This window comes from Python bivittatus, unplaced genomic scaffold (assembly GCF_059951505.1).
Source record: "Python bivittatus isolate LINGU-HERP-01145 unplaced genomic scaffold, Pbiv_v1 ctg000350_np1212, whole genome shotgun sequence".
Classification (NCBI taxonomy): Eukaryota; Metazoa; Chordata; class Lepidosauria; order Squamata; family Pythonidae; genus Python; species Python bivittatus.
In genome coordinates, this window is record NW_028277074.1 from 10,914,329 (window position 1) to 10,931,085 (window position 16,757).

The 16,757-nt window shown below is 35.9% G+C and overlaps 1 protein-coding gene and 1 pseudogene across 1 annotated transcript in view; both read left to right on the top strand.

The window, feature by feature from the left end:
• Window positions 1-16,757, top strand: part of ROBO1 (roundabout guidance receptor 1) — a 245,797-nt gene that overhangs the window by 119,889 nt on the left and 109,151 nt on the right. The gene's annotated exons all lie outside the window — the stretch shown is intronic.
• Window positions 1-16,757, top strand: part of LOC148215118 (cilia- and flagella-associated protein 184-like) — a 78,689-nt pseudogene that overhangs the window by 60,681 nt on the left and 1,251 nt on the right.

A 16,757-nucleotide genomic window follows, 5' to 3' on the forward strand; every position in this document is an offset into this window, starting at 1 on the left:
ACTTTATTGCAAAAAGGCAATTAAGACCATATGTATAACATTTCTGGATCCAAATTTCACTGTATTCCATACGGACTTTGGAGCAGTGCACAGTATCATGAGTTCTGAGTTATGAACCTGGTTGTACAGAAAGCATATTTTTATAATACATATTAACTACTAATTTATACAGCAGATACATCTGTTTACTTGAGGGTTTTTTTTTCTGTTAACAGATACTTTTTTTGTGTGTATTTTAGTTTTCATATACAAATATAGATACAACACTGTATGTATGTGACATATTTTCTTAAAAAAGAAAAACTTGCATAATTCATCCAGCCAGGTTGAAAATTAAGTTGCCATAAATATGCTATTATGTTCCATAATATGCAATAATTAAAACTGGCAGGCAACAGAAAATGCTGCAGAATAAAATTGTTACTATTATATGCTGTTATAAAAGACAAAACTTTTAATTCCTTTGAGAAATAGTTAAAACCAAATTACTGAGACCTTCTGTTGTATTATATTGTTAACGAACAGTATTTCCCTGCCCCAAAAGAAAAGGCAGGTCATGTACTATTTTTAATTGTTTTGCATACATTGAAAAGAAACGGCAAAATTAGTAATGATATCTTCCTTTCAGGCTATGATTTGTTCCTTACTAATATAAAGGTTTCCTGCTTCATCAAAGCTTGTTTGTACTTTGTAATTATTATGAAATGTACAATGCATGACTTACAACCCAACTTATACCAATTTACCCTTAAGTTAAGTACCAGTGTGTTCACTAGGGGTTATAGTCCAGTAAGTGCATTTAAACTGGAATCTTAGCCTATCTAACATGTGGACTAATCAGAGATAATCATATGTATCCTGTATTTACTGTGCAAGTTAAGGACTATGTTGTTCAGCCAGTAATAAACATAATCAGCAAAAAAATTACAAATATATGTATTCCTTTCAAAACTACATAGCATTAATTTAAATAGCCTAGATGACTTAAGTGTTACATGTATAATGAAAGTAAATTGTTATTCCAAATATGTATGCAGAAAGTTGATCATCTTAGGCTTCTCAAATGTTATTATTTACAGCTTAACGTGCTCTGGTACCTTTTCAAAGAAGCAGTCAGGTCTGGTAGTTATTCCTGCTGGTGGAATAAGAGTAGTATCACCAGTGTTGGAGACAAGGGGTCAAAAGCAGTCTGAAATGGATCTCATATTCTACAGGCTAGTGTTTTTAAATTTGAGCACTCCATGTACTTTATGCACTTTTAAATTTGTGCCCTGTACAAATCCTTTTCACACAAATCTTAAAGATCTTGATTGCCAGTCAGAGTTTGGAACTTATCTTCTCAACTTGCAAAATCAGCCCGTTGATGCATACTTCCCTGTCTCCTACTATGAACTGTTCAGAAAAATCAAACTGAAACAAGTTAACTACATAATAAAACTACATAATCATAATCATCATCATTAAAAAAAGTGAAACAGAGGGAAAAGAGTGGAGAAAAAGACTAGAACAACAACATAAAAGGGACTTCTTTGAAAGAAAAATTGTTTTGCAAGAGCATCCTTGGCATAGAAAATAATTATAGCAAGAAAAGGAAAATATGGATAATGTAAAGACAGCAAAGTATGAAGTATACATGTGGAGAACTGAATTCTTTGATTCAAGTCTAGGTAACCTTTACATATATTCCTAGCATCTGCTAAATTGGTGGCCCCCAATTTAAAAAAAAAAATACTTTCAATATTTTGATTATTTCATGTAAGGTAGTGTGCTTTGGAAATCTGAATATTAAAGCAGCCTGATATAATCTTTGATTATTAGAAATCTTGTAGGTCCCACATAAGCTTCATAAATAAAGAAAAAAATACTGGAAAATCTCAATCCTGTGTTTTTATTTTATGAACCATCTTACATAGAAAAAAAGATGGTGGTAAACTGGAATGGTAGAAAGCATTGTAGAGAGCTAGAGGTAGCTTGTGAGAAACAAACTCACCTGTTGGCCTATTTGTAAACAGATATTTTGTGGCTAAGTTGCCACCATTGGAAAAATGCTCCCAAAATTCCAAATATTCCATTGATTTTCTTATCCCTCCCACCAGCAGAAACCCTGTTTGCTGCTAAGCTATCAAATTATTGTACAAAAAGGAACTTTAAGATAATCATCGGAAGGAAGGAAGGAAGGAAGGAAGGAAGGAAGGAAGGAAGGAAGGAAGGAAGGAAGGAAGGAAGGAAGGAGGGAGGGAAGGAAGGAAGGAAGGAAGGAAGGAAGGAAGGAAGGAAGGAAGGAAGGAAGGAAGGAAGGAAGGAAGGAAGGAAGGAAGGAAGGAAGGAAGGAAGGGGTAAAACGTGTATATTTGGAAAGTTTATAGGCAAGATAGATATGTGAAGCTTAGGGAAGGTTTAGTACATCTGTTTTATATTTTATCTCTCTAAGAAATGTGAAATTATGCTGCTGAAAGCCAGCAGTTTATTTCAGCAGGTTTGGGGGAGAATGGGAAAAAATAGAATTGGGGCCACATGCAGGCCTTGACGTGTCTATTACAGATGTTATGAGTTAAGTAACCTTCTTGCTGGCACAAGATTATGACCGAGCACATATTGAGACTAAAGCACTTCCACAAAGAATTATGATTGTATCCTAGATATGGTCATTTTTATTATATCTTCTTATTTTATGTTATTTGCCCTGTAAGGTTGGTATGAAAGATAACTGATGCATTTGTTAAATAACTAAAATCAATGTTTCTTAGAATGGTCATACTGACAATTTGTCATTGTTCATGTTTAATGGTGTGATGGAAATTTAAAGTGAGAAAAATATGAATGAATAAGCATTTTATCTGCAGTTGCTGAAATACTGCTAAAATGAATATTTAAGAAAAATATGAATGAATAAGCATTTTATCTGCAGTTGCTGAAATACTGCTAAAATGAATATTTAAAAAAACAAAACAGCAGTACATGAATGTTCCTGAAAAAAGTTGAGTATCTTTGACTTGACTCTGAATTGGATTATTAAGCCCAGCTTCGACAGATCTGAAAAATATCTCCTGGACTCTTGCCTTGTGGAATTACTGGGCTTACTGGTCTCCAAAGGCCAAAAATGAATGAATGAATGAATGAATGAATGAATGAATGAATGAATGAATGAATGAGTAAATGCCATAAGAGTGGCAGCTATGTATGATGATTCTGACCTGTTTTTCTTGTAATTAAAAAGATGCAGTTTAAGCAATGTTCACCTGACAGTCTGGATATTAAATAATTAATTTTATCTGCTAAATATGTACAACTTAAATGCAGGTATACTATCTTTTATAGTGTCTATATCTTCAGAGGTTTTAGAAAGAAATATCACACAAATTTTAGTATGGAATATTTTGAACACCTAAAAATTCAGAAGGAAAAAGTCATGGACCAAAGATTTGCTCCATTTACCATGACTGCAGTCATCTAATAACACTATTCAAATGTAATTAAAGTCTAAAATGGTAAGATGGAAATATTTCATCCCACAATTTCAAATTACCGAAACCTCATTAGTGATATTTTCATCATCATTATTTGTAGAACACATAATGTAAAAACAGAAAATTATGCCTGCAGTATTTGTTTTCCAAGAACCACAGGAGTTTTAGGCAAACTTGGAATTAAAGTACTATGCAAAATAAGGGCCATGAGGATAGCTTTTTAGGTCCCAGAAAGACATAATTCCAGCTGAACAGACTATCATGAAGTCTCCTTTATATTTAATGTTTATATTCTACTGAGTCTTTACTAATTGAACATTGTACCAATGGTTGCTCAGAATTGAGGCTTATGAATACAAGTATGGAATAAATATATAGTCTGGAGAAATTAAAACTTGCTGCCATAACTTTGTTGTTGTTGTTTAGTTGTTAAGTCGTGTCCGACTCTTCGTGACCCCATGAACCATATTGCGCCAGGCCTTCCTGTCCTTCACTGCCTCCCTGAGTTTGCTCAGTTTCATGCTCATTGCTTCAGTGATGCTATCTAACCAACTCATCCTCTGCCGTCCTCTTCTCCTTTTGCCTTCAATCTTTCCCAGCATCAGGGTCTTCTCCAAAGAGATCTCTCTTCGCATTAGGTGGCCAAAATATCTGAGCTTGAGCTTCATTATCGATCCTTCCAATGAGCAATCAGGGTTGATTTCCTTTAAGATTGACTGGTTTGACCTCCTAGCAGTCCAGGGAACTCTTAAGAGTCTTCTCCAGCACCACAGTTCAAAGGCATCAATTCTTCGGTGCTCGGCCTTTTTTATGGTCCAGCTCTCACAGCCATACATTACTACTGGAAAAACCATAGCTTTGACTATGCGGATCTTTGTCGGCAAGGTGACGTCTCTGCTTTTTAATATGCTATCTAGGCTTGCCATAGCTTTCCTCCCAAGGAGCAAGCGTCTTTTAATTTCATGGCTGCAGTCTCCGTCTGCGGTGATCTTGGAGCCCAAATAAATGAAGTCTGTTACTGCTTCCATTTCTACCCCTTCTATTTGCCAGGAATTGATGGGTCCAGATGCCACGATCTTAGTTTTTTTAATGTTGAGTTTCAAGCCAGCTTTTGCACTCTCCTCTTTCACCCTCATCAAGAGGCTCTTTAGTTCTTCTTCACTTTCTGCCATTAGGGTGGTATCGTCCGCATATCTGAGGTTGTTGATGATTCTCCCTGCAATCTTAATTCCGGCTTGTGATTCTTCCAGCCTGGCATTTCTCATGATGTACTCTGCATATAGGTTAAATAAGCAGGGTGACAGTATACAGCCTTGTCGTACACCTTTCCCTATTTTGAACCAATCGGTTGTTCCGTGACCGGTTCTAACTGTTGCTTCTTGGCCCGCATACAGATTTCTCAGGAGACAGGTAAGGTGGTCTGGTATTCCCATCTCTTTAAGAATTTGCCACAGTTTGTTGTGATCCACACAATCAAAGGCTTTTGCATAGTCAATGAAGCAGAAGTAGATATTTTTCTGGAACTCTCGTGCTTTCTCCATGATCCAGCGAATGTTGGCGATTTGATCTCTAGTTCCTCTGCCTCTTCGAAACCCAGCTTGTACATCCGGTAGTTCTCGGTTCATATATTGCTGAAGCCTAGCTTGTAGGATTTTGAGCATAACCTTGCTAGCATGTGAAATGAGTGCAATTGTGCGATAGTTTGAGCATTCTTTGGCGTTGCCCTTCTTTGGAATTGGAACGTAAACTGACCTTTTCCAATCCCGTGGCCACTGTTGCGTTTTCCAAACTTGCTGGCATATTGAGTGCAGCACTTTAACACCATCATCTTTTAGTATTTTAAATAACTCAGCTGGAATCCTGTCATCTCCACTAGCTTTGTTGTTAGCAATGCTTCCTAAGGCCCACTTGACTTCACTCTCTAGGATGTCTGGCTCAAGGTCAGTGATCACACCAGCGTGGACATCAGGGACATTAAGATCTTTCTTGTATAGTTCTTCTGTGTATTCTTGCCACCTCTTCTTAATCTCTTCTGCTTCTGTTAGGTCCCTGCCTTTTTTGTCCTTTATCATGCCCATCTTTGCACTAAACGTTCCTTTCATATCTCCAATTTTCTTGAAGAGATCTCTAGTCTTCCCCATTCTATTGTTTTCCTCAATTTCTTTGCATTGTTCATTTAAGAAGGCCTTCTTATCTCTCCTGGCTATTCTCTGGAAATCTGCATTCAGCTGCTTATATCTTTCCCTTTCACCCTTGCTTTTCGCATTCCTTCTTTCCACAGCTATTTGTAAAGCCTCATCAGACAGCCATTTTGCTTTCTTGCATTTCTTTTTCTTTGGGATGGTTTTAGTTGCTGCCTCCTGTACAATGTTACGGACCTCCGTCCATAGTTCTTCAGGCACTCTGTCTACCAAATCTAATCCTCTAAATCTATTCATCACCTTCACTGTGTACTCACAAGGAATATGATCTAAGTCATACCTGAGTGGTCTAGTGGTTTTCCCTACATTCTTCAATTTAAGCCTAAATTTTGCAGTAAGAAGCTTATGATCTGAGCCACAGTCAGCTCCTGGTCTTGTTTTTGCTGTCTGTATAGAGCTTCTCCATCTTTGGCTGCAAAGTATATAATCAATCTGGTTTCGGTATTGACCATCTGGTGATGTCCATGTGTAGAGTCGTCTCTTGTGTTGTTGGAAAAGAGTGTTTGCTATGACTAGCTTGTTCTCTTGACAGAACTCTATTAGCCTTTGCCCTGCTTCATTTTGTACTCCAAGGCCAAATTTGCCTGTTATTCCGATTACTCCTTGACTTCCTACTTTAGCATTCCAATCCCCTATGATGAAAAGGACATCTTTTTTTGGTGCTAGTTCTAGAAGGTGTTGTAGGTCTTCATAGAAGCGGTCAACTTCAGCTTCTTCAGCATCAGTGGTTGGGGCATAGACTTGGATGACTGTGATATTGAATGGTTTGCCTTGGATACGCACTGAGATCATTCTGTCGTTTTTGAGGTTGTACCCCATTACTGCCTTTCCCACTCTCTTATTCACTATGAGTGCAACTCCATTTCTTCTAAGGGTTTCTTGCCCACAGTAGTAGATATAATGGTCACCCGAATTAAATTCACCCATTCCCGTCCATTTCAGTTCGCTGATTCCCAAGATGTCGACGTTCAATCTTGTCATCTCATGTTTGACCACATCCAGCTTGCCTTGGTTCATAGATCTTACATTCCAGGTACCTATACAGTATTGTTCTTTGTAGCATCGGACCTTCTTTTCGCTTCCAGATACATCCACAGCTGAACGTCCTTTCGGCTTTGGCCCAGCCGCTTCACTCTTTCTGGAGCTACTTGGAAATGCCCTCTGCTCTTCCCCAGTAGCATATTGGACACCTTCCGACCTGAGGGGCTCATCTTCCGGCATCATATCTTTTAGCCTTTTAACATCGTCCATGGGGTTTTCTTGGCAAGGACACTGGAGTGGGTTGCCATTTCCTTCTCCAGTGGACCACATTTTGTCAGAACTCTCTGTCATGACCTGTCCGTCTTGGGTGGCCCTGCACGGTATAGCTCATGGCTTCACTGAGTTACGCAAGCCCCTTCGCCACGACAAGGCAGTGATCCATGAAGGGGCCATAACTTTAAGGGCAGAAAACTGAAGCATATCCAATTCAGGCTGTACACTACTGCTGTTCTCTTCATAAGTCTGAGTGAAATATGTTTTCTATCAACATTGAAAAATAGAGTATAATTGTGTAGATAACTTCCTTGTAACTTTCTTAGCAGCAATGTTTGAGATCTATTTTTGTGGGTTTGTTTTTCCCTCCTGCTAGTTCCAGCATATAAAACTGGCTCTCAGCATGGCCCATATGGCTGCCCCAGGGGTCATGCCATATTTCCAGTAGGACATAGCCTTTATATGATATAGTTTAGATTAATAAACAGTGCAGATTGTAAAGTACCTTTATTCCAACTAACAGCGACTGAGTGGAGGGGGTCACAGAGGTAAATGAAGCTTATTAAACAAAAAAAATGTTGGGAACTGCTGATTTAGAAGAAAAGCAAAACCATATTTATTTTGATTGAACCAAGTTCTTCCACATACTTTTTTTAAAATATTATTTTGAACCAATTTTATTTGTATATATCTTACACGTTCATGTGAATTATATCAATTGTACCACTAGCCTATTCTTTACTTAAATTATTGACTCTCCCTTTTTTTTTTTTCCATCAGTGCTGACAGTATAGGAAGAAGTTAAGTGATTATGTCATCAGTATGCTGATGACACGTACCTCTTAAGCCCCTTTTCATCACATCCAAAGAGTGTTTCCTTTGAGTTTCACTGCATACTTTGAAAGAGATAAGGAATTAGCTTAAGAGCGTGTTGGCTGACATGTAATTCATAGAAAACTAAATAAAATAATGGCAACTTGATTGAAGGAAGCCTGGTATATTAACCGACAAATTTGCTTGCTGTGTTTTTATTTATAAATTACTTCCAAGGAACTTAGGCAGGATATACCAAATCTCCCTGAATGTTCAGAACAATCCTATGAGATACATTAACCTGAAAGACTATAGATGGTGCTCATGGTACACATTGTTGTAAACTCAGTACACTGCTACTGTAGGTGGCATAATGCTTATCTTAATGGGAAAAATAATATTTCTATCAAATGTACTATGATAACACAACTATTTGTAACTTAATTCCACAGCATATTAAAAATGACTTTTTAAAGTTTTGACATTTGTCATCTGTTCCTTTAATTCATTAACATTTTCCATCTGCAACTGTTCTTCAGTTTTATAAAACATAGAATGTATTACTGCCAGCCTTACTGGATGACTCTTTCAGTGTTGGGCAGAGCGCTATTTTTTTTTAAAAAAATTGTTGTCTAGCCACATCAGAGTGTTTGTGGAATGTGTCATGATTGTAAAATTTACTTTCATGAACTTAAACTTAATTTGCTTGTATGTGATTGCCTGTTTTATGTAATGGGTTACTGTAGTCCCAGACAAATCTGAGCTGAAATGACTTCTTTGAGTGTTTTGGGTATCAGAACAAATTCTTTTTGGGTAAATTTTCTATTTACCACAGCTTGTCTTTGAATCAGGTTTCTGCTTAATCTCAGCTTTGTCTGATTTGAACACTGCTTACCATTTGCTACCTTGCCTCCAGCCTCAGTGGCCAGAGTCCAAAGAATAGATTTTTATACAGTGCACATTAGGAAGAAAGTTACAGAATAACACTCATCATATTCTAGCATATCTATGTAAAAATGGAATGGAATAGAAATTTCAGTGCCCTTAACCAGCATAAGAATCAAACCCAAAATCTTATAACAGCAATTACAGTTGATCAGAATTTTGATACATTTCAGACAATTTCATTGTAGACATAGGTAAGTAAAAAGCAAATAACTTTAGTTTCAGGCCAGCCCATAAAATAAGTAAGAAGTGAGGTTATGAGCTCTGCATGTCAAGTGCCACCGTAGGGGCTATGAAGTAACATATGGTCTACTGATTCAATTGCAGAGTCAGAACAGATGCATAAAAGTTATTGGGATGTTATATCTGCCCCCTCCCCATTAGAATTGAGGCTAAGGCATTAAACCTACTAAAGTGAGGATTTTTTTTTTTTAATGTATCTAGCAGAATTCTGATTTTGGGACCATAACTGATTGTATGTATGTGTATATGTGGTTGAAAAACAGACTTACATTTGTTGCATCCTTGGTCAGTCATTATTTAAATGAATCCCTAAATAAATGAAAGCTGACACAATGTGACAACTTTCTGACTATAGCTAGCATGCATGCATGCATGCATGCATGCATATATATATATATATATATATATATATATATATATGTGTGTGTGTGTGTGTGTGTGTGTATATGTGTATATATATGTGTGTGTGTATATGTATATATATGTATGTGTGTATATATATATGTATGTGTGTGTGTGTGTGTGTGTATATATATATACATATATTCAATCTCCATAGTAATTACCAGTTTCCAATGCACTTATCTATATCTTTATTTTGTTTTTTCTATCATGTAATATGCTAATTTAGCAATATTTAACATTTCATTAGTCATTCTTATTGAATGGTGTGTGTGTCTGTGTGTGTCTCTCTCACACACACACACGTACACATTTGACAATGTTTTATATTTTGCACTCCTTCCTTCATATTATTTCTTCAAAACTTGATGAATTAATTAATCCAACCTTATACAAGACAGTAGACAATATGTCCTCTGATAAATCTGATAAAATTACCATTCAAATTCCTTAAACAATGTACTGTCAAGTCCTATATATGTTTACATACATCATCGTGTGAGATACATGGCTGTTTAGAAGTAATTGAGTTTAATATAAGTATGTATACACTTGCAGTTTTACTGTCTTTTCTATAAGTCCTTCGTGAGAGATTGCCCCATCAGAGATTTCATTGGGAAAGCACAGTAGCTTCAGTGAATCTGAGAACCATGCCAGCAGAAGCTCTTGGTAGAGGCAGCCTTGTCAGTAAGGTCAAAAGGGGAAATAGGAGTCTAAGAATAATCTTGGTTTATGTAAAACTGAAATTTTTCTTCAGTATGCACAAATTCACGTATTTTTGATATGTGATGCAAGCAGAGGGGACTAGGAAAAAAAAAATACTATATTTGGCAAGGTTAAGGAAAGTAGAAGGGATAGATGCCAAATAAGTGATGGATTGGATCAGAGAATATTGGAAAGTTTTTTTTTCTTTGTTTTTTTTTTAAACTTGTCTTATTGTCTAGATGGCAAATGTTGTCTATGTAATTACCATGAGTTAAACCCATTAATGGTACATAAATAATAGACTTCCATGCGAGTAATGGCGGACTGAAGACGGATCCATTCCCCACCCCCACCCCCGGAATTGAAGACCATGGCAGTTAAGGGAAGCCAGCAAAAAGTCCAGCTATTTGGAACCATCTCCAGACAAAGGAGAGGACTGGATTACCCACAAGCCCCTTATAGCGGCTCCCTGTGAAGAGATAGCAATTTAGTGATCTCCAATGGGTTGAGTGCTCTGGGAGTCTCAGAAAACTTCAAGCCCAAGCTGCAGTTCACAGCCTCCAAAGAGACACTTGATTTGCTTTCACTTCCTTTTTAAATTAACACCAGAAATTACTTATTACTGATTTACTTGGAAATTAAAAACCTTCTGAAAGGCAAGTTGCTGGGACAATTTCCTTCTATCCTGGGACAAAGGAAATTTAAGTAAGCTGAAAGTTTTAAAATAAAAAATAAAGAGTTAACTTTTGGAAAACAGCAAAAGGAAGTCAAGAATGTTGGCTGTGGACATTTAAGGAGCCAGATGGATTTGACTGTTTTAAATTTTATAAAAATTTAAATGGACTGTTTTAAATTTTATAAAAATACAGCAGATGATTTTGGAATTAACTGTAAGAAAAGTTATTGTGGGAAAGTTTTGGCTCTGAAAATAAACAAAAGATGAGACTGGGCTTTGAAGGTTAACTAGAGGGAACCAGACAGCAATTAGAGGGGAACATACTTCCTAACATAATGGAAGAATACTGTTTTACTATAGAAGAATTTAAATCTGTTTCGTTTAGAACTTATTTTTAAAATTCAAACTGACAGAGGTTGTAGAAGAAGAAAAGATTACACTGGATAAAGCAGAAGCTGAAGATGATTTGAATAAGGATTTTAAAATGGACTTTAAAGAATTGCCAGATTATAAAAGAGATATGGAAGATCTGGAAAAAGATACTGTGGATTTGAAAATGGACTTGAAAATGTTTGATATCAAAACTGACATGGAGAAAGAAGTAATGGATATTCAAAGTGTGTTGGCTGATGTTTTAACAATTAAAGGGGATGTCCTGATTATAAATCAGAAGAGTGACTTGGAGAGTTATCTTATTTTGGATCCACAGAAGGGAAGTACTAAATCTCTGAAATTGCTACTGAAAACAGACTGAAAATGATAAAAAAATTACCATGTGGGACTTTATTTGAAGAAGCTACTGAAGATTAAGCCTCTTGAGAAGAAGAAAAAGGAGTTCAAAGTGGACTTATTTGACCAGGGTTAAATTGTATAAATTTTGATTTTGGGTTGTTATTATTGGAATCTTTTATTTGGTTGGTTGGTTGTTGTTGTTTTTTTTTTACTAGCATTGCAAGACGATATAAAGATTTTTTTATCTGGGAATGAATCTTTTACCTCCTACTTGTCAGAGAAAGTTATGGGTTAGAATATAAAAGGGACCTACTGGATCTAGTTTAAAATATATATGTTACTATTATTGATATTCTTTATACTTAATGAGATAAATCTTTTTTGTCCTACTTATTAGAGAAATATATAACTCAAAATGCAAAATAGATTTATTTGTCTAAGCTTAAAACATTTAGGTTATTACTACTGGTATGCTTAATGCTTTTGCTGAGTAAGACTGATCGATGAATCTTTCTATAATTTGGTTATTGTTTAGTGATGAGAAAAGGGAAGAAGAGGGTTTTTTTTTTCCTGTAATAGTAAAGAAGGTGTTAAGTTTCTGTAAGTGTTTATACTTGCTTGGGGGGGGGGGTGTTACCTTTTATATGTCTTTTTTCTTTTTCTTTCTCATGTTTTCTTCTTTATTTTTTATATATTTTCTTATTCTATATTAGCTTTTAACTATGTAAAACTCTATTAAAAATATTATTTTAAAAGAAAGAATGTCAACTGGTGGGGCCCAGTAGGAGAGCCTTCTCTGCCATTGCCCTGCCCTATGGAACACTGTTCCCCCAGAGGTGAGGTGGTCCCCCATTCTCCTGTCCTTCCAGAAAGGGGCAAAGACCTGGCTCTGCCGACTCACATGGGGTGTGAGGAGTGGTAACCAACCCTGGGGGTGGCTGACACCTTGAAGATGTTCCTGCAGGTTAACAACTGTCATTTACCATCAGTTACCTTGGAAGATGTTATTTATTAATTGAACATTGGTTTATTGTATTTTAATCAGCATTTTAACCAGTATTTATTTTTGTTTTTATTGTAAACCACCCACAGTTGCTCGTTGAGTGAGATGGGTGTTGATTAAATGTGAAAAATAAATGAAAGAAAGAAAGAAAGAAAGAAAGAAAGAAAGAAAGAAAGAAAGAAAGAAAGAAAGAAAGTCCTACTGTGTTAAAAAACAGGTAGCTTCCGATGTCGTGACACTTTTTCCAACAGTACAGCTACATTCTAGATGGGCAATTGTTGGAAACTGAATGTAGTTTCCTGTCATTTTGCACATATTAAACTACAAAGACATCCTTGGCTGAGAAATTTAAGCCATTCCTATGTATGTAATATGCCTCCTATCTCATATGTGCTCTGCCCATCTTTGGCTTTCTAAAAAAATATGGCCACAAAAATAAATTATATGTACCTATTAGTGCAGCCTAAATTATTTCAATTTTAGAAAACATATGCATATATAGAGAGAAAGATCTGAGGTAACAAGGCAGATTGAAGGTTACACTTTCCACTACCTATAAAGTGAAGAAAAATCCCTTCTTATATGAAGAAAAGCAGCAAAATGAAAAGTTAGAAGCTTTCTAATTTGCTAATGCTTACTTGCAAGAATTTTTAATATATCCTATCTTTAGCTTGGAATAACACCTCATTATGTTATCTAAGCTTACACCACTTAATTTGCTTTATGTGTGACCTGAAGATGTGTACACCAATCCACAATATAGGTAATTTTTATTGCTATTCCTATATTAGCCCGGTGTTTGTCTAATGTTACCATACAGTACATTGTAGCTTTTATTCCCATACTCTCATGAAGTACAATTTAAAAACTCATTGTTTGTTACGTGTAGTTAATAGTGTTAATTTCTATGGAATAACACACATGTAACTTTCTTCATAGTAATGGCTCTTATTCTTTTACAAGGAGATGCCTACTGCGAGGAAAAAATACAAAGTACATTCCCTAGTGATGTATTTACTCTTAAAATATTTTCATATATTGATAATTAAATGCGATCATTCTAACTCAAATACACATATATTATAGTTCCTATCTTGTTATTGTTGCATAATTCATTAGCTTTATAGTAAAAGAAAAACTAGCCGTGATAAGTTTTATTTCTCTTACTTTCAATTAAAAGAATTCTCAAATTGCCCATGTTTTTGCCACGTTGAAGTGGAATATGTATATATAAAAGGAAAGTATTCATTTACATTCTATTTCATGTCACTGTGTGGGTACATCAGTTTTATACAAACATGCTTATTTTCTTTTTAAAGAATACATCAGGCTCAACATAGTGGCTTAGATAAAATTAACTTCAGAAACATCTCACCATTTACTTTGGAAACAGTTCATCATAGGCAATGTTTGCTTTCTTATACGGTCCATTTGGTAACATGCTTAACTTCAAAATCCCTGGAGAGCAAATCATCTTTGTTATTCCCTTGGCAAACAGGTTCTGCAGATTCTATGGTTATATTTCTAGGGTATCTTATAATTGTATTAAGTTATGAATTGTTTGAAATCTAAAGAATAGCTTTTGAAGAAGTGATATGTCATGACAAGAGTTTTTTAGTGTAGTTATATGCAATAACTATGTGTTGTTATGTGTTGTTATGGGCCTTCTAGCTCTGTAATTCTCTCTGTCTCTCTCTGTCTCTCTCTTTCTCCCTCTCCCTTTCCCTGTCTGTCTCTCTCTCTCTGCTTGTCCTATAAAAAAAAAAAAAAAACTTTTCTACATGGGTATCATGTAATGGATATCAAACATAAAATAAACATGAACTTATTTTATTTTCTAAAATTCTAATGGAATAGAAGGCAGGGTATCTTTACAAAGTAGTTCAACCAAGTGGAATCAATGTTTTGGCTTTTTTCCCCCTAGCATGTTCATACTGTTTTGTATAAACAAAAATCCCTGAGGGACCGCCTCACCCCCACGATTTCAACCCATTCCACCCGATCTCACAGAGAGGGCATGCTCTGGACCCCCTCGGGAAAAGAACTCTGACTAGCGGGGTCCAGAAGGCGGGCCTTCTCTGCTGTAGCCCCCGCCCTTTGGAACATCTTGCCGCCAGAGGTGAGACAGGCCCCCTCAATCCTGGCCTTTCAGAGGGATTTGAAGACCTGGCTCTGTCATCTGGCCTGGGGGGGGGAGGGAGGTCATCAGAAATGGGGTTGGCTAGCCCCCTAGAGGCCTGGGTTGCTTCCATCGGCCTCTTGGACTTTTTCTCTTCCTTCCATTTTGTGTAAATGTGTTTTTCTTTTTTATAAATTTTAATTATGTATTTATTTGTTTTAATTTGTTGTAAACTGCCCAGAGTCCTCCATTGGGGGGAGATGGGCGGGGATAAGTCTGCTAAATAAATAAATAAATAAGATGGGACCTCTAAGCCAAAGACTACATTGCAAAAAACATTCTGTCCTGGAAATATGTCCTGCGTACTAACCCACATTAAGTATGTATTGATAATATAGATTCATTCCTGCATTCTGCCTTATCCTGAAGTTTACTTAAACCAATGGGATACAATAAGGAATTAAGGCTATGAATTGCAGTTTATGAAAAGTTTGAAATGAACAGCTTGAAGCAAAAGTGGGTTAGATTTGACTGAATACCTTTATGTAACCCACACTCAGATAATATATTCTAGACACTACCCTTCTGACTGAAGCAGGACTGTGGTTTGGACATAATCCTTTTTTTTTTCCCCTGAGTTAGCTTCCTGACTTCTAATCTTTATTGATGAACCAATATACGGATATGGATCCCTAGTATGGATAAATGATTTTCATGTGATATATATATACTGTGATGATATGGACTCTAATGTTGTAGTTCAGGAATCCCTGGATTATAGTTTCCAAACTGTTGGAATATTGGTTTCTAAGACCTCAAATGCCCATGGCCTGATGGATCTGTCTGTCTAAATCATTAATGATTAATTCTCACACAAATTGATCTGTAGGTAGAATATTTGAATATATTGACTTGCCTTAAATATCCAGCTGTTAACAACAGCATGAAGTCTATATTTCAAGCAATTTGTGTGTGTCCTTGCTGAACTGTTCCACTCTCATTTATTTTCAATAAATGAAAATAATGTTTTAGAGTCTTTGGAAATATATCTATCTATCTGTCCATCTATCTGTCCAATCTGTCTGTCCAATCTGTCTGTCTGTCTATCTTTTTATGGCCTTTCCAACATGAATCTTGTATGAAACAACACTTCATACTTACTTAAACATACTGTGATGGAGTGGAATTATGAAGGCCAAACTCGGGGAGGGAAACATGTTCTTTCATCTCCTGAGGGGTGAGGAAGAGATAAGAGGATGAGACTGGCACCTCCCTGAGGAATTCACTCTGTTTTGACTGGCTGACTTTGGGAACTGAGGTTTCAGTCTGGGAAGATTCTTGCTAGAGGTTGTAGCTAATAAACATTGCTGAACTGAATCTACGTGGTCTCCTGGAGTTCCTTGGGCTAGGCCTGACACATACATAGATATAGGTACAAAACACAATTCAAACTACATCAATTATGTTATTTGATTAGTTTGCTTCTACTGCTACTGTTTTGTGCCTTTCTTTTGCATGAAACCAAATATATTTTTCAACTGCAGAATGGAAAAGCCTAGGAGATTGTTGATGCATTGAACATATGTAGACAAATATTAATGCTGTATAATCAATGTAGTTCCTTTTTAAGGATTATAAAATAACAGCTTGTGCTTATTCATTGGTTCCCTAAAGACATACAATTGAGTAATGATTTGTTTTTCTGTATTTGATGGTCAAAGGTAAAAAATCTTTATTCCAGTCACTGACTAACTTTACACAGCTTAAAACATAGAAACAAACTAAAATATAAATTAAGATGAATAAAATAAAATGGAATTTTAAAAGATAATTTGAACACACTTAGCACAAGTGAAACTTTCTTAATTTAGGCAAATCATTTTGTACACTGAGACTATTAGCACTAAACTTTCAATGAAGAGACTGTTGTAATTATAAGTAGAAACAGATAAATAGGAGAGTTAACAATTATTCTTTTTACTAAACTCGGAGCTAAGCCAACCATTCCTAATGAGGTCCTGTCAAATCTTGCTGGCTATTAAACAAAACTTGGTGACATTATAAGAGAGTATGTACTCTGATCATCTAAAAAATAAAAGGAATCAGTATGGATTAAGTATTGAGTTAATGAAGTTAATCAAGGTGTGATAAATTTGTGTTGCAGTTCTTGATAGTAAAGAAACACATGTACTGATGT